The sequence below is a fragment of the Anomaloglossus baeobatrachus genome, unplaced genomic scaffold (genome assembly GCF_048569485.1).
Source record: "Anomaloglossus baeobatrachus isolate aAnoBae1 unplaced genomic scaffold, aAnoBae1.hap1 Scaffold_29, whole genome shotgun sequence".
Classification (NCBI taxonomy): Eukaryota; Metazoa; Chordata; class Amphibia; order Anura; family Aromobatidae; genus Anomaloglossus; species Anomaloglossus baeobatrachus.
In genome coordinates, this window is record NW_027442352.1 from 208,040 (window position 1) to 227,681 (window position 19,642).

The following is a 19,642-nucleotide window of genomic DNA, read 5'->3' on the forward strand; positions in this document are numbered from 1 at the left end:
AAAATGTCTTCTGTAGGCGTGGGTTTGTCTCCCTCTCCCTAAGATGTGTCCGGTATAGGCCAGGGTGCCACTCAAGGCCGTAACCAATTCGGGTTATAGCTTCTCGGCCTTTTGGCTAAGATCAAGTGTAGTTTCGGAGGACGCTACCTTGGTCGGTACTGGAAGGTGCCTGGGATTGCACGTCTGCCGGCCTTGAGGAAGTGTGTGCGCCTTCTGGTGACACATAGCCCTCTTGTGCCTGGACGGTTCCCAGGCAACAGGAGGCGATCACCTTTGTTATTTTGAAGTCCTACTGATAAACAGAAAAAAAAAAAAATTAAATCTGTTCTTATCAGTTTAATATCTGATACGTCCCCTCTCTGGGGACCATATATTAAATGGATTTTTAGAACAAGGAGATGGAAAAAATCTTGCTCTGTCCACTGCACGCATTGACCTGGTATTGCAGTACCTCCAGGACCGGTGCACCCCTTCTTAACCCAGTTTCCAAAAGCAGAACTCAATTCACCTGATTCAAATGAGCCCCATTAGTGAATTGAAAGAAAGCAAAAACTTTATATGCACCTCAATTTGGCCAATTCACTTTTCACACTTTCACCCTTTTTTTTATCTTTCACACCTTTTACTTGCTTTATTGATGCAAAAAGCTGTGCCAAATAGCAAACTCATCTCCACTCAACTTGACCAACTCTGCTATGTCCCGTGCAGTATCTTATTCTCAGTCTTATCTAGATCATTTGCAATTGAATAGAATAGATCCCTTTTGGCTGCTTATGACTGTGTAAAATATGTAGTTTTACTGGGCTGGGATGAGAGAATCCATTGAAGCATGGTGTAGGGATTGTGGTTCCTGTGTGCTAAGAAGAGAGGCTGGCACCAGCCAGAAAGCCCCATTGCAGCCAATAATCACTTAATAACTTTTTCAACTTGTCATCATATGGGAGGCCTTCCATTCCTTGTAGTAGTCTAGTTGCCCACCTTTGAACTGACTCTAACTTCTGAATGTCCTTTTTAAAATGTGGAGCCCAAAACTGGTTCCCATATTCCAGATGTAGCCTTACAAGTGATTTATAGAGGTGTAACAATACGTTGGGATCACGGGATCTAATCTCCCTTTTTATACACCCTAAAATCTTGTCCCAAGCAGCATTCCATCAGCCTCTGGAAGGTTCCTGGCGCATTGCACAGCTCGAAGGGCATGCTTTTGAACTCGCAGAGACCCATAGGGGTGGCGAAGGCGGTCTTCTCCCGGTCTGCCTCAGCAACGGACACTTGCCAATAGTGACTAGTGAGATCAAGGGTAGAAAAATAATTTGCAGTTCTCAATGCAGCTAGCGATTCCTCAATACGGGGAGTGGTGCCGTCCTTCTTTTTTAACAGGATCAACAGAGCTGCCCAAAGGCTACAACTGTCACGGATAACCCCAGCCGCCTTCATGTTGCTCAACATGTCCTTGGTACACTGGCAATGTGAAGGTGGTATTGGCTTATAGCTCTCTTTGATGGGTGGGTGTGCACCTGTGGGGATGTGGTGTTGGACCCCTTTTATTCCCCCAAAATCTAGCGGGCTTCCCACCGGTAACCCGCTCCCCAGCTTGGATGGATGCTGAGGGAGCCCCTTTTGCCCGCAGGCTCTGGCCCTGGGAACTGTAGCCTTGGCGGTGACTGTGCTTCCCTCTACGGTGTGAGCTGTTGCCTTCAATCGGGTCTTGACTGCTGGGAAACCCTGGAGGTTCCTGTCGCTAACGGATTTGACCGGTTTTACGGCGACTCCTAGCCTGGTCGGGGTCCGTAGGCCCTGCCGGATGGTGCTGGCTTCTCTTCACTCCCAGATCTGGTACCGGCGGGCCACCGCCCATCCCCGGTCCGTACGGTTCACTCCAATCAGCCTCTCCTGCAGAAGGTCACCACCGTCTGCCAACCTTGCTGAGTGCCCGGGCCACACACCCGGACACGGTCAGTCTCCTCTCCTCTTCACTTCTCTAACTCCAAAACTGATCTCTAATCTGACTCCTTTTCCCGCCTCCAGGACTGTGAACTCCTCGGTGGGTGGGATCAACCGCCTGGCCCACCCCCTGGTGTGGACATCAGCCCCTGGAGGAAGGCAACTAGGATTTGTGTTTAGCTTCGGTGTGCCTAGCCGGAGTGTAGAGTGTGTTGGTGTAGTACCTGTGACGACCTGGCTTGTCCAGGGCGCCACATTCCCCTATAGTAAAATGCAGACCGTCCGCGGGCTGCCCGTCCATCACCGGTTTTATTTTCACAACTGAAAAAGAATAAAACGGTAAAACATGTAAAAGCATCATAAACATTTTACAACGGTACAGCTTCCGCTCTTCTCCCACCCAAACAACCTGGCCCTGATGCTGCCCCTAAGAAGCGGGCAGCACCCCTTGACCCCAGTCCAGCACCAAGTTGCCCGAGCGGGTTCTGTCTCTTTCAGGGGGCCCACGTCCAAGGGGACCCCTGAACCCCCGGAGGATCGCCACCGGTTACGGTAGTGGCGGGCCTAGGCCATCCCTTTCCTCCAGGCCCATCCTCCCAAATCAGCCTCTCCGGAGGCGGTAACGGTGTCAAGCCAACAAACATTTTTATTTACATTGCACTAAGTTTGTGGTTGCCCTGCAAGTTCTCGGGCTTGTCCGTAAGCAGTTCCTTACGCAATGGTTGCACAGTCCCTACGGGGACAACAGTTGCCGGCAACGGCCGGTTTAATCACGGTTCAATCAGGTAAACTTCTTTGGTTGATCATCTTTACTTATCATTTAAAACTTTCAAACTGGTACACTCAACACATAAAGCCCCCCCCTTTTAAAGAGTAGTTTCCCTGTACCTAAGTGGGGGTCTACCTAGGTTGGGGCGAGTGGACCTTCGGGGTCCGGTGTCAGTGGTGACAGGCAGTGGGGCAGAGGGAACAGTCAGTTCCTCCTCCCTGCTATCATGTGGGGCAGGCGGAGGCGTAGGGGAGCTGGGTACAGGTACATCCCTGGGCACTGGCTCGCGGTTAACCGTTTCCATCATTTCTTCATCCACGGGTTGTGGGAACAGTATCACTGGAAGGATCACCGCACCGTTCTGTGTAGGCCAGTCTGCTGGAAAATCACCCATCATGGTGTGGATTACCTCTTTTTCCTTCTCCACTGGACTGGGAACTGGAGCCTCATCCGCTACTCTCAATGCTGGTGGGCACTTCTTCAGGTGGTCTCGGGAAACCGTGGCCAAAGTCCCCCCCTGGTCACGGCTGATCTGGTAGGCCTTCCCATTCTCCCATCCTGTGGGCTGGACTACATACGGGGTTTTTTCCCATTGATCATCCAGCTTGTGGGCCCTTCTTTTCCGCTTCAGCACTACATCCCCAGGTTGGAAGGAACCGGCAGGCGCCTTCTTGTTGAAGCACTGCTCCTGTTGTCCCCGACTCCGGCACAAGTTCTTTTCAACATACTCCTGGACCTGTCGGTACTGTGTCCTCCGCCGAGTGTCCCATTCAGCTGTCGACAGGAGTGCTTCTGAAGCTTCCAAGCCCATTTCCAGATCCACTGGTAGCCGGCCGGGACGAGCTCTCATCAGGTATGCTGGAGTGCATTTCGTAGAGCTGGAAGGGATGTTGTTGTACATATCGACCAGGTCAGGTAGCTTCTCCAGCCACAGGTTCCGCTCTTCCAGTGGTAACGTCTTGAGGAGGCCCAGGACCAAGTGGTTCATCTTTTCACAAATGCCATTGGTTTGGGCGTGGTAAGGCGTGGTCCGGATTTTCTTGCAGCCGTACAACTGGCAGAATTCCTGGAATACCTCTGCTTCAAAGGCCGGACCCTGGTCGGTAAGCACCCTCTCCGGGTACCAATGCGGTCAACAGAAATAAGCCTGGAAAGCCTTAGCAGCGGTGCGGCCGGTTAAGTCCTTAACTGGGATAACCACCAGGAACCTCGAGTAGTGGTCTACGATGGTCAGAGCGTAGGTGTACCCACTTCGGCTGGGGGTGAGCTTTACATGGTCAAGGGCAACCAGCTCCAGCGGTTGGTGTGTAATGATCGGGTGTAGGGGTGCCTTCTGGCTGGCCTCGTCCTTCCTTCTCAATGCGCAAGGGCCACATTCTCGGCACCAGGCCTCCACAGATTCCCGCATTCCACTCCAATAGAACCGCTCTCTTAGCAACATCTCTAGCTTCTTCCACCCGAAGTGCACTGCACCATCATGGTATGCTTGCAGGACGGTGGGCACGTTAGCCTGGGGAATCACCAGCTGGCGGATCTTCTCGTGAGTCTTTGGATTAATCAGCTCGCGATACAACTTCCCCTGGTGTAGGTATAGCCGGGTCCGTTCTTGCCACAGACGTTGGGCTTCGGCAGGGGCAGCAGGGTCTATCCCAGCAGAACCCTGTTCCACTAGAGTCTTGACCAGGCGGACAGCAGGTGCCTGGTCCTGAGCTTCCTGCCAGTCCTGTCGGGGCAGCGGATCCAGGTTCACCCGTTGTTGGTAGACGTGCACCTTCTCAGTGAATGGCCGGTGAAATGCAGGCAACTCGATCTCTTCGAGGTCATCATCCTCTGGCCCCTCTTCCGACAGGTGGGGCATCCGGGAGAGTGCATTGGCATTGACGTTGGTACGGCCGGCCCGGTACTTGATGGTGAAATCGTAGTTGGCTAACCTGGTCACCCACCGCTGCTCCAACGCGCCCAGCTTGGCCGTATCTAGATGGGTCAGCAGGTTATTGTCTGTGTACGCGGTGAACTTGGCTGCTGCCAGGTAATGGCGGAACCGCTCGGTGATAGCCCACACCAGTGCCAAGAGCTCAAGCTTGAAGGAGATGTAGTTCTCAGGGTTCCTCTCAGTCGGTCGGAGTTTTCGGCTAGCATAAGCTATTACCTTTTCCCTTCTGTCTTGGACCTGGGATAGAACAGCCCCCAAGCCCACATTGCTGGCGTCGGTGTAGAGGATGAATGGGCGGCTGTAGTCAGGGTACGCTAGGATTTCCTCTCCGGTCAGGGCTGTTCTCAGCTGGCGGAAGGATTCCTCATGCTTTTCTTCCCACACCAATGGGGCTACTAGGGATCTACCACCATTGGTCTGTCCTACGAGGAGGTCTTGCATGGGGGCAGCCTTCTTTGTGTACCCCTTAATGAAGCGACGGTAATATCCCACCAGGCCCAGAAACTGCCTCACTTCCCTCACTGTGGTCGGTCTCGGCCAGTCTTGGATGGCGGTGATCTTCTCGGGGTTGGGGGCGACACCTTCCGCACCAACCACATGTCCTAGGTACTGCACTCTGGGTTTCAGCAGATGACACTTTGAGGGCTTCAACTTCATCCCATACTTGGCAAGGGACGCGAACACCTCGGCTAGGTGCTCCAGGTGGGCTTCATACGTCTGTGAGTACACAATCACATCATCCAAGTACAGCAAAACGGTCCCATAGGCAGTCTTCTCTCGGTCTTCCGGTGCCACGGCCACCTGCCAGTACCCGCTGGTGAGGTCAAGGGTGGAGAAGTAGTTAGCGGTTCTCAGCGAGGCCAGGGACTCTTTGATGCGGGGCAGAGGGTAAGCATCCTTATGCGTTATCTGGTTAATCTTCCGGTAATCCACACACATCCGCATGGTGCCATCCTTCTTCTTAACCAGCACCAACGGAGCGGCCCAGGGACTACAGCTGTCCCTAATAACCCCTGCCTCCTTCATGTTCCTCAACATGTCTTTGGCGCATTTGTAGTGCGCAGGGGGAATAGGCCTGTATCTCTCTTTAATAGGGGAGTGTGTACCGGTAGGGATGTGGTGTTGAACCCCTTTAATCTGCCCAAAATCTAGAGGGTGCTTGCTAAAAACCCGCTCATACTCCTGTACCACCCGGTATACCCCTTCCTTGTGGTGTATGGGGGTATCATCAGTGCCGACATGTAGCTCTCGATACCACTCGCCTAACTCCCCCAGGGATGAGTGGGAACCGGCAGCAGGCGGTGTGACCGGGGGAACGGCTTCATGGATCGTGTGGGGATCTAGAGTGAGCAATTTGGCAAGGGTAGCGTACCGGGTGGTGCATGAATGCACACATATTGGTTTTATAATCTTATTGTATTACTTTATATTCTTATTTCACTTGTGCATATCTCCACCATAATCCTGGCTAAGAAATATAGCTTTTTTTGGGGTACACAGGTAGTAAGGTCTTCTTTCTATTTCTTTAGGGGTGATATAGCCTGGTGGAACTCTAGACCTCTAACATTATATATGCACCCTTTTTCTTTATGGTTCTTGGACACCTTATAACATTCTTCCATACATATATATCTTTCTCATAAATTATAAATAATTAGGCATTTTTATATATTTTATTTACATTTTCATAAATAACTTTTTACAAAGCATGGGGGACATTCTCACATACATATAATTTTCATGTACGCATTCTGAAAATTTACGCATAAACCGTACACACTCCTTTTTGTAACAATTTCTATAACTCATTCGCTGAACTCTCATCCCGGATATTCATTCTTACACCGAATTTCCTGTTATAACACAACATTCATGATTTTTATTCAATTTATTTTTATTTTTTAGGTTTATTAGTAGTGATGAGCGAGTACTAAAAAGCTCGGGTGCTCGAAGCTCGGGCCGAGCCTCCCAAGATACTCGTGTACTCGGCCCGAGCACCGAGCCCAATGTTATCCTATGGGAGACCCGAGTATTTTTGTGAAATGACCACCGGCAGCATGTAGAAACCCTAAAAATGGCACAAAAGTCTCCGAAGAGTGCTCAAATGACATGGCAACAGCATGGGGAAGACCCCTTGAAGCATTTATCACTCAAAAGTCACAGCTGTGAATAATTTTGTCCGCGTTTTACGCCATTTTTACGGACTCACCAGAAAACCTTCCAAAATGACACCAAAATGATTTTTCATAGCGGAAATGTTAAGGGCACATACCCAATAGTGAGATAGAGCTAATGTATGTTACTTTTTGAGATCAATACATGAAAGATTTTACGTAAAACATTGTGTGGCACTCCGATGTCCCTGAGAAGAGACGTACATAAAGGCCTCTGAGTCTAATGTGCCCATTTTGAGGAACTGAGTCTTTGTAGTATTTTCCTTTGCCAGGGCAGTCCAAAATTGTGAGGTTCACCAATGCCCCTGCATACAGACGTGCATGATGGCCTGTAAACCTGAAGTGCCCATTGTAAGGAAGTGGGTCTATTGTAGTATAGCCCTTAGGCAGGGCAGCCAAAAATTGGGAGGCTCCACGTTGTCCCTGGATAGAGACGTGCATGAGGGCCTCAAAACATTAAGTGTCCAGTGTCAGGAAGTGGGTGTATTATAGTATAGCCCTTAGGCAGGGCAGCCAAAAATTGGGAGGCTCCATGTTGTCCCTGGATAGAGACGTGCATGAGGGCCTGTAAACCTGAAGTGCCCATTGGAAGGAAGTGGGTCTTTTGTAGTATAGCCCTTTGGCAGGGCAGCCAAAAATTGGGAGGCTCCACGTTGTCCCTGGATAGAGACGTGCATGAGGGCCTGTAAACCTGAAGTGCCCATTGGAAGGAAGTGGGTCTTTTGTAGTATAGCCCTTTGGCAGGGCAGCCAAAAATTGGGAGGCTCCACGTTGTCCCTGGATAGAGACATGCATGAGGGCCTCAAAACATTAAGTGTCCATTGTCAGGAAGTGGGTGTATTATAGTATAGCCCTTAGGCAGGGCAGCCAAAAATTGGGAGGCTCCACGTTGTCCCTGGATAGAGACGTGCATGAGGGCCTGTAAACCTGAAGTGCCCATTGGAAGGAAGTGGGTCTTTTGTAGTATAGCCCTTTGGCAGGGCAGCCAAAAATTGGGAGGCTCCACGTTGTCCCTGGATAGAGACGTGCATGAGGGCCTCAAAACATTAAGTGTCCATTGTCAGGAAGTGGGTGTATTATAGTATAGCCCTTTGGCAGGGCAGCCAAAAATTGGGAGGCTCCACGTTGTCCCTGGATAGAGACGTGCATGAGGGCCTCAAAACATTAAGTGTCCATTGTCAGGAAGTGGGTGTATTATAGTATAGCCCTTAGGCAGGGCAGCCAAAAATTGGGAGGCTCCACGTTGTCCCTGGATAGAGACGTGCATGAGGGCCTCAAAACATTAAGTGTCCATTGTCAGGAAGTGGGTCTTTTGTAGTATAGCCCTTTGGCAGGGCAGCCAAAAATTGGGAGGCTCCACGTTGTCCCTGGATAGAGACGTGCATGAGGGCCTCAAAACATTAAGTGTCCATTGTCAGGAAGTGGGTGTATTATAGTATAGCCCTTAGGCAGGGCAGCCAAAAATTGGGAGGCTCCACGTTGTCCCTGGATAGAGACGTGCATGAGGGCCTCAAAACATTAAGTGTCCATTGTCAGGAAGTGGGTCTTTTGTAGTATAGCCCTTTGGCAGGGCAGCCAAAAATTGGGAAGCTCCACGTTGTCCCTGGATAGAGACGTGCATGAGGGCCTCAAAACATTAAGTGTCCATTGTCAGGAAGTGGGTGTATTATAGTATAGCCCTTTGGCAGGGCAGCCAAAAATTGGGAGGCTCCACGTTGTCCCTGCATAGAGACGTGCATGAGGGCCTCAAAACATTGTTCCCATTGCAAAGGAGCGGGTCTCCTGTCGTTGTAATGTCCATTCTGCAAAGAATGGGCGAAAAAATTTACCACTGGGGGTATACCTGAAACAAAGGCCTAACTCTTGTAACGGTCATCATGGTGGCGCATGAGGAGAAGGAGGAGCAGTCCAGCGATTATCCAAAGTCCAGAAGTGTGTACCCATGGGTGACTGGAGGTACATGGCAAATTCCCGTTACAAACTTTAAATTCCGCTCTCATTTGCTGGTGGTGTGGTGAAGTCTGGCCCAATCCAACCCTTGTTCATCTTGATCAGAGTCAGCCTGTCAGCATTTTCAGTTGACAGGCGGGTGCGTTTATCTGTAATGATTCCACCTGCGGCACTAAAAACACGCTCTGACAAAACGCTAGCGGCAGGGCAGGCCAGGACTTCCAAGGCGTAGAGAGCCAATTCATGCCACGTGTCCACCTTGGATACCCAATAATTGTAAGGCACAGAGGAATGTCGGAGTACAGTTGTTCGATCTGCAAGGTACTCCTTGAGCATCTGGGCAAACTTAGGATTTCTTGTGGCACTACCCCGCACCTCAGGGGCTGTGGTACGTGAGGGGCTGAGAAAACTGTCCCACATCTTAAAGACTGTTCCCCTACCTCTGGCGGATTGGACTTGTGCCTCTCTCGGCTGTACGCCTTGGTTGTCCACTGATTCCTGACCTATGCCGCTAGCGTTTTGTGAGGGGAATGCTTTGCCTACTTCCGTGACTATGGCCTTCCGGAACTGCTGCATTTTGGTTGACCTCTCCGCCTCGGGAATAAGAGACATAAAGTTCTCCTTGTAGCGTGGGTCTAACAGTGTTACCAACCAGTAATGATTGTCGGCCAAGATGTTCTTAACGCGAGGGTCACGAGACAGGCAGCTTACCATAAAGTCAGCCATGTGCGCCAGACTCTTAACAGCCAGGACTTCAGTAGCCTGACCAACACGTTGACTGAACATGCTGTCCTCCTCCTCCTCCTCCTCCTCCTCATCTACCCTGTCCTCTGGCCAGCCACGCTGAACCGAGGATATGACTGGTGTGCATGTCATATCCTCAATTTGGCCGGAGATTTGCTCCATGTCTTCATCCTCCTCCTCGTCATAGTCCTCCACTGCACGTTGTGATGAGACGAGGCTGGGCTGTGTGTTATCACCCACACCCACTACTGTTTCTTGCTGCAACTCATCGCGCTCCGCCTGCAATGCATCATGTTTGGTTTTGAGCAGAGACCGTTTTAGAAGGCAGAGTAGCGGTATGGTGACGCTAATAATGGCGTCATCACCACTCACCATCTTGGTGGAGTCCTCAAAGTTTTGGAGGATGGTACATAGGTCGGACATCCATCTCCACTCCTCAGGTGTTATGTGTGGAGTTTGACCCATTTCCCGACGGCTTAGGTGATGCAGGTACTCAACAACTGCCCTTTTCTGCTCACATATCCTGACCAACATGTGCAGAGTTGAATTCCAACGCGTGGGGACATCACACACCAGTCTGTGAGCCGGAAGATGCAAACTGCACTGAAAGCCGGCAGTCCACAATCTTGTCGCAATCAACATGAGTGGCAAAATGACAGATGCTGGTGGAAAGGGGAAGAGGCGTGGTGGAAAAGGCAAAAAAGGTTTTGTCTGTGGGGAAAGTGGCAAAGCTCCATTATCATCTGCTGAAGATAGACCATCTACCAGCAAAAGTAAGATGTCTACTACTTACCGTGGACAATCCGATGTGCTCCCTTTTTTACGGACACGAACAACAGGAAGAAAGGTAGATGATGGGCAAAAAAGGAAAATGCTTGAATGGATCTCAAGTGGTCCAACAAGTGCCCTCTCAGCCACTTCAAGTACCGCATCCAAAAAACACCAGTCCTCTGAGTTGTCATCCCAATCACACTTGATTTCTCCCAGCTCTGAAGTCTCCATCAGCCCTGCACAGTATGGTGGAACTGAGATGGCTGAGTCTGCAGAGCTGTTCAGTCACACTATAGCCTGGGAATCAGAGGTCTGCTCCCAAGCTACAGTGAGTACAGAACAGGAAATGGTCTGCAGTGATGCCCAGAACCTTTGTGACTCTGATTCAGGCCGTGAGGACCAAGTTTCTGAGCATAATGTTGACCCTTTGTCACAAACTGTAACACCTGTGGTTATAGACAATGAGGAACATACTGATGAAGATGAGACGCAGATACCCGATTGGGATGACAACTTAAATATTCGGTCAGGGCAAGAAGAGGCTCGGTCTGAGGGGGAGGGGAGTGCAAACACAACAATTGATGATGAAGTTCTAGATCCCACCTACTGTCAACCCCCAGTCAGGCACTCGAGGAGGTCAACAGAGGCGGTGGAGGAGGATGCAACCGACGACGAAGTTACCTTGCGCCTTCCTGGACAGAGTCGGAGCACTGGTAGCACGTCTACAACTGCATCCTCAGCCACCACTCTGCCTATGAGCATTATTCGGGGTGGATCAACAGGTCGCATGGCCTCTAAGCCTTGCCTAGCCTGGTCCTTTTTTGACATAGAAAAAGATCGCCCAAATCATGTGATATGTAAAATTTGTCATGATTCTCTTAGTAGAGGTCAAAACCTCAGCAGTTTGACAACTTCTTCCATGAATCGTCACATGAATAAATATCATAGGTCCCGGTGGGAAGCTCACTGTGCTGCAATGCTGCAAGAGCGAACCATCCACCGCCCGCCCCTTCCAGTGCATCCGCGCGCTCTTCATCTTCTAGGACTGTGGGGACAGCTGTCACACCTGTTTTTCCACGCCAAACTTCCACCACTGTAACCGCAACAGGCAGTTTGCTTGTAAGGTCGTCAGTTGGTTTGGAAGGGGAAACAAGTGAGTGTGTACAGCTCTCTCAGACATCGATAGCACCAACGTTGGATGAAGGCAACATCATGTCTCCGCCTGCACTTTCCTCACAAACCTGCATTTTTCCAGGGACACCCTACTCAACACCGTCTACACACAGCAGCCAGATCTCTGTCCCTCAGATGTGGTCAAATAAAAGGCCACTTCCTCCGACCCATGACAAAGCTAAGAGGTTGACTCTATCCCTCTGTAAGCTGTTGGCTACCGAAATGCTGCCTTTCCGCCTAGTGGACACACAGGATTTTAGAGACCTTATGTCTGTCGCTGTGCCCCAGTACCAGATGCCTAGTCGCCACTACTTCTCTAAGAAAGGTGTGCCCGCGCTACACCAGCATGTCGCACACAACATCACCGCTTCCTTGAGAAACTCTGTGTGTGAACGGGTGCATTTCACCACCGATACTTGGACCAGTAAGCATGGACAGGGACGTTACATGTCGCTGACTGGGCACTGGGTAACTATGGTGATAGATGGTGAAGGGTCTGCTGCACAAGTCTTGCCGTCCCCACGACTTGTGTGTCAATCCTCTGTCTGTCCAAGTTCCGCCACAGCTTCTGCATCCTCCACCTCATCTGGGTCCTCCACCTCCGCCCCAAGCCTGCCTGGTCAGGCCACCAGCGTTCTCACTGTGCAGAAGGAATCACGCACGCCTCATTACTATGCTGGCAGCAGAGCGCAACGGCATCAGGCGGTCTTTAGCTTGACATGTCTTGGGAATAAGAGTCACACAGCTGAGGAGTTGTGGTCAGCTCTGCGGTCCGAGTTTAATAAATGGTTGTCTCCACTCAACCTGCAGCCTGGTAAGGCCGTGTGCGACAATGCTGCAAACCTGGGTGCGGCACTTCGCCTGGGCATTGTGACACACGTACCTTGTATGGCTCACGTGTTGAACCTTGTCGTCCAGCAATTTTTAACACACTATCCCGGCCTAGATGGCCTTCTGAGCAGGGCACGAAAACTGTCAGCTCACTTCCGCCGTTCAAGCGCCGCAGCAGAGCGACTTGCATCGCTCCAGAAGTCTTTCGGCCTGCCGGTTCATCGCCTGAAATGCGATGTGGCGACACGCTGGAATTCAACTCTCCACATGTTACAGCGACTGTGGCAGCACCGCAGAGCCCTGGTGCAATACGTCATGACGTATAGCCTGGGCCAACGAGATGCAGAGGTGGGGCAGATCACCCTGATGGAGTGGTCTCAGATCAAGGACCTATGCACCCTTCTGCACAGTTTCGACATGGCGACGAATATGTTTAGCTCTGACAATGCCATTATCAGCATGACGATTCCAGTCATTTACATGCTGGAGCACACGCTAAACACTATTCGGAGTCAGGGGGTGGGACAACATGAAGGGGAGGAACTACAGGAGGATTCATATGCGCAAGGGACAACAACATCACCAAGGTCCAGACGTTCATCATCACCAACGCAGCAGGCATGGGACCATGGGGAACAGGGATCGACAAGGGCGCATAGTAGCAGGCGAAATGTTGAGCAAGGTGCAGGAGAACATGAAGAAATGGAGGACGAACTGTCCATGGACATGGAAGACTCAGCGGATGAGGGAGACCTTGGTCAAATTTCAGTTGAAAGAGGTTGGGGGGAGATGTCAGAGGAAGAAAGAACGGGTAGCACCTCTATGCCACAAACACAGCGTGGACTTGGTCCGCATGGCTGCGCAAGACACATGAGTGCCTTTTTCGTATCATAACTCTAATACTATAATACCATGTCATTATTATTATCGTAAAAGTATTAATATAATTGATACTCAGAATGATAAAATACTGCATAATGGTATAGACAATAGTATTCTCTTGTAATGACCTTTTTTGTCATTGGTGCATTACCCTTCCAAACCCATAGGTGGCAATGTGTTGAATGTAACCAAAATATAATATAAAATATGAAACAATATAATGTGTACCTATAACATGTATCATATTATAAATATGAAAGGCAACAATGTGGCTTATTAGTTAGATCATTTGTAAATTATAAACCAAAGCAAATAACCTTTTAGAAAAGACTGGATGATACCATCAAAACACAACAATATCCATTATAAATTATTATTGATTAAAAATATAATATATATTATTTGTAAATATAGGAAGGTAAACCTAGATGTACCTTAATCTTCCATCTTTATTACTCTAATTTAATTTATTTGATTTGTCTATTATTTATTAAATAACCTACTATAAGGAAATGTGTAACTATAAGTAATACTTCATCCTTATTGTGTTAACATGCTAATATAAAAATAATGTATTACCAGAAAGTAAACAATTGTATATATGATGAAGGAAGTATCTTTTCTTCCAAAAAAGTGGAACTTTTCCCTTTTAATATGATTCATATTTAATAAAGTAATATTCTTATATTAGATATTACTGAACTAAATATTGAAGTGTTTTCTCAATTGAGATATTTAAAATCTGAAGAAAAAATAAAAATTGTAGAATTTAGATTTTGATTAAAAATGTGAATATTAAATAATAATTAATATAAAAAATAGGAATAAAAAGAAAAATGAAAATCGGAATAAAAATAAAACTTGAAATAAAAATAAGGCCTTCTATGTATATAACACCTATGTCTTTAATAATACATAACCTTAATGTTACCAGATAACCTTAATATTACCAGTATCTTATAAAATTACCAAACCTATCAATAACCAATAAAAATAATTAAGTCATGTAACCTTGCAAATAATACACTTCTCTTAGTATATAAATGCATTATGATATACTTCAAATATATTTTTTTATTCCCAATTCTTCCTTTGTACTTAAAATATTAATTATTAAAGTATCCTGTAAACACATATATTTATCAAATATAAATGTGTGTGATTGAGACCAAACCTCTCCCTTTCAATATCATGAAATATGATATTATAAAAATTAATATGTTTAGATTAAATTAAATTCAAATTTGTGTTGTAAATCTTCAAGACCATTTATAAATATCACTTCCATATTTGAAAAGAAAAATGATTTCCAATCTATGTACCAATAAAAAAAGTGACTAACACAAAAGACATAAAAAAAATCAAAACGTTATAACCTTATTCTAGAATGTAACTCTTCAGAATAAACCCTTAATAAAAAATCCTAATATCTCTATACTAAAGAAATATGTCTAAGAATAATATATATATATATATATATTCGGTATAAATTCCTTCATTTATACTTATGTACTATAACTTATTATCTAAAAGTATACATACATATAATATAATATAATATAATATAACCGCGAAGTTAAAACAAAAATTCCCTTTTTTTTTTTTTTTTTTTTTTTTCCTGGATCCAAGTACTCTGACTTTAGCATTTGCAGCTGCTCAAACAATCAATCATTCATAGACACATCTATGCACACAAGACTGTAACATATACTTTCACATAAAAACATTGACGGACACAAATCCCTGTATTCCCAATTATTCTATGCGCATTTCAAAGATTATGTTACTAATTTGAAGTACTTCTTGAAAAAAACAAATTCCAATGAATTACAGACTGTACATATGACCATGGAACAAACATTTATTTTTAGCTTTAGTACCAAGTCACATGCTTTGGTCACGTGCAAGGAACACCATTCCAAGACAGCAAGCAGTTTTATACCACTCCAAAGCTCAGATTACATCTCTAATAACTCTAAAGAAGATATATATTCTTTAAAGAAACATTAAAGTAATAGTTCTCTGGCAATTGGTACCTGAGGAAATAATAATATTAATCGTGCTTTCGCGATTAATCTTACCCAATAAAATATATGTTACCTGATTGAGGACAAGAACATATGTATAAATAAAAAGTTAATACTTCATCAATCTGCTTTACTGATAAATTCTGAGGGAAATAAAAGAATAAAATTATTATCATATTTATGATAAAAATGAAACACTTTGAATCTGTTACTTTCTCTTATTGTTTTATTTTAAATATTATTATTCATATACAGAGATCAAATTATTAATTTATAACATTTAACTATCATTTGACTAAATGAAAATATGACCTTGATATACTATCACTACCTTTAATATATATATATATATATATATATATATATATATATATATATATGTATAGATTCACTGTATATGAATAAACATATTTATCAAACAATAAAATTAATTTACCCAGAAATCCACTTTATTTAACTGAAGACCATACCTAATTTTTTCTTCAAAGATTCGATTTATTAGATTCCCTTTGAACTTATAGGAATCCCTGAACTTATGTAATTCAAGGTTTTCTCTTATTTGAGAGAGAATGTCTCTCTCAGAAAAACCACCCAGCTGTTGCTGGCTATCAAATCCTAACCCAGGGAAAGAGTCTGCACAAGACACCTGTTTCTGTCTTTCAAAGCTATTACTCATCATTTGTCTGGGATTTTCAATCCCAGTGACCAATCCCTTCACTGGTGACAGGGGTTTTTCCTGTGAAAAAAGACTTTTAGATGATAAAAATTGGGGTGGATTGTATGGTTTATAACACGTATGCATCTTCCTCCGAATTGCATATACCCTGTCACAGAAATATCTGGATCTGGGAGACACTGTTGGTTTTTCACAAAAACTCACCCTTTTTTGTGTTGGTTTTTCAGAATTAATTAATTTCTGTTTTGATTGACTTTGGCGATTTCTAACAAAATCGACAAATGTCGTACATTCGAATAGGGACTTTTTATTTAATGCCACCGCACAGGCGGCATTGTCAAGGAAATTAAATTTCTTGATGAATAAACGTATCATTCCATCCAATCCGACATTTGGAATAACCGCCCTATACAAACGTTCAAAAACGGACATAAATGAGAACGTACTCTCATTTTGTTCAATTTGTAATTCCTTCAACATCTCATAGTTTGGATCAGATTCATTCCTTGTACAGAATATGAGATTTTTCAGCCTTATGATATCGTTATCATTTGAACAATCAAATGTCTCATTGTCAGAAAACTTTTTCAAAGCCAATTGTCTAAAGAAATGCTGAGGTATCCACATACGGAATAACTGATTCGTCTCACTATTGGTTAAGTTTAATTTCTCGATGGAACTTTCAAATATCTCTGAATTTCTGCAAACATGTATTTTAGGATTATATGCGGGAATTAATTTGCATATGTCCAATAAATTTTTTCTAAGTGTAATCCCTAACTTGGCCTGTTCTATTTTTAGAAACTGATCGTCGCCATTTTCTCTCTCCACGTGTCTTTTCTGCACGTCTCCCACTCTGGCTCCTCCCCCTTCTGGCTTCTCTACGTCATTTCCTGCTTCTTTCCCAGTGTCCTGAAAATGACCTTGATTACGTAGCACATGTCTGCCGCCATTATCAAAATTCTGATTTACAAAATTACAGCCAACATTACAGTCAGAATTCACAATATCACTGACTGACATTCCAGGTTCTAAGCAGTCTTTGGATTTCTCTGTCACTGACTCTCCTGACAATTCAGGTTGTCTATTTCCACCATTTTTACACTTTTCTACGATTAACTTGTGAAAATCATAGACTAAATGACAGACATTTCTGATTTTCTGTTTCTCTCTATTAAAAGACCTTGCACATTCTATACGTGAATTCTCAAGTTCACACTCCTCATAAAAGCGTAACCAAATCTCTTCTACATTAGAAATATCTGGATAAGTGAACTGAAGTTTACTTTGCTTAACATATGAAGAGATAAAATCCATTTTCTTACCTGAAATGATCAGATGATCTGATGGATGATCCTGTAAGACTTGATCCACCTTGTTCAGCACGTCCAATACTTCTTATGGACTGACTTTATCTTTCTTGCTCAAAAATACGTCGAAAGTTAACTTCTGTAACTTTGTAAAGACTTTAAAGTTCATTAAAAAAAACATTCATGCAACTTGACTTATACGTATTTCCTAGGTTCTGCGTGATTTTTATAAATTGTCGATTCCTGATCCTTTGCAGGAGATACTTAAAATACTTATGACTTTGATAACTTCGACCCCCCTTATGCAAAGTGAAGGAACAACAAAAAAAAATATATAAAAAAAATCACGAATAGCTGACTCGCCAAAATGTTAAAAAATATACTCTTAAATATATTTTTTCTTCAAATACGTAAAGCCGCATGAAAGAAAGAACTTCCAAAGATGTAAAAAAATAAATGTATTTTATCTATTTAAAAATGGTTGCCAGGGTTCAGTTACAGAAAGGAAAAATAATATACTTTGATAGCTTACGCAAAGAGTTCATTTAGTCCATAATGATCTATGGGAAGTCTTTACCCAACTTTCTTAGGTTCCAGAATGGCATGGCAGGAGATGTCATCTCTTGGACAGCATGTCTTGCAGCACTGGAGTCTTCTCACAGCAGGCAAAGTGGAGGAGCGAGCCCCCTAGCCCCCTCCATCGTGTATTATATACCAGCTGCTCAGTCCATATAGGGTGTTCTAGTGGAACGTAGTTGAATATAGTTCCATATTACGTAACCTTCTGGAAGCTTCGGGAAGCTTCTGGAGGGATTTATATATATCCTTCCATGCTCAGCATATATATATTCAATATGGATATTTTAATACTTATTCCTTATAAAAACTTAATTAATAAACTATGCCCTCCCACATAAACAGAACTGTGAACTTATATGTCTTACTATAACATATTTGATAACTAGATGTATTAATTTTAAGGTTTTTACAATCCACTGGGCCGAACACCTTAATGAAGGCAAGGGGTCCGGTAGCCGGAGCACTACGGGTAGCAGGACAGTCCGTGCAAAAGAGTGGAATGGAGAAGTCCCTGGGACCACGGAGTCACTGATGGTAGTCCGGGTGACGGAGCTCAGGTTCGGAGGCCGAGATGTCAGGCAGAGTCCGGAACCGATGGAGCGAGAGGACGGGTCACCACAGGGATCAGAGATGGTACGGACTGACGGGATGGCAGATAGTCAGCGTTCGGGGTTCGGGAATCGGCAGGACCGGATGGCGAGGCAGGAGCGGCTCTAGAAGAGAGATAGGTAAGTATATCACAGAGACACAAGGAGACCTGACTCCTAGCTTAGGAAACACGAAGAACAGGCCCCGCCCACTTGGACATTAAACCCCTTTATACCCTGTACCTGTGTGTTCAATTTCCTGTCAGTGGACGCTGGCCCTTTAAGAGAGGGTCAATGACCGCGCGCGCGCCCTAATGCGCATGCGCGAGGCCCGGGTGCCAGAAGCCAGGGCAGGGAGCGGTGTATAGGAAGCAGGGGAGCCGGCCTGGAGCAGGGCTGCCGACGGGCGCCGGGAGCGGGGACCGGGCCGCCTGGGGACCGCAGGTGGTGGAGGCTGGAGACCGTGGAGCAGGGGATGTCTGCCAGAGGAGCCGGGGAGCGAAGCAGGGAAGCCGGGGAGCGTGGCAGGTGAGCCGGGGGGCAGAGCAGGGGACCCGGAGAGCGTGACAATAGGTTTCCAAAAGGTTAGAATTCTGAAAAGATTCCCTCCATACTTTTCTGAAGATGGTGCTCTAGTGTATTCAAGCGATGTTCCTGTGCTGATGGAAAATGTAACATTAAGTACAATGTGAGCGAGTGGTGACACGTCATTGTTTCATCCAAAAAGTCTGAAAGCTGTGCTACTGCTCAATGGCAGTAAGTATTCTTCAGTGTGTGTAGGGCATGTGTCGCGGGCAGAGGGGCCACGCACGCTACGCTCGGGTTCGGGGACTTCTGCTGCTGCTGCTGCTCGGTGGCTCGAGCGGAGGGCCAGATCCGGGGACTCGAGCAGCGCTCCTCGCCCACGAGTGAAAAGGGGGTGGTTTGTTTGGGGAGATAGTTAGTGACGTCACCCACAGGTCGTGGTGATAATGGGCACCACCACTGCTGGTGACGGGGATCCCGGGAGCGATGGCAGGGAGCAGCTAGGATGTTGGTTCCCCCTCCGTGGGTAGGGGTTGGTGATCCCGGGGCCCGGTGGCGGTACGGGGAGGCTGGATGGCTGGGGTGTACGTACCGAGGGAGCCCGTTTGCCCGCAGGCGCTGGCCCTTGGATCTCTAGCCTATGGCGGTGGCTTTTTATCCTCACGGTGTGGACGGTTGCCTTCTGTCGGGTCTTGGGTGTTAGGGAACCCCTGGGATTCCGGTCACTCTCGGATTTGACCATTGTCGGCGGCTCCTAGCCTGGTCAG

General features: G+C 46.1%; 1 pseudogene; it reads left to right on the plus strand.

Moving 5' to 3' along the window:
* Positions 1-266: 266 nt before the first annotated feature.
* On the plus strand, positions 267-473 carry LOC142266687 (U2 spliceosomal RNA; annotated as a pseudogene).
* Positions 474-19,642: the final 19,169 nt, after the last annotated feature.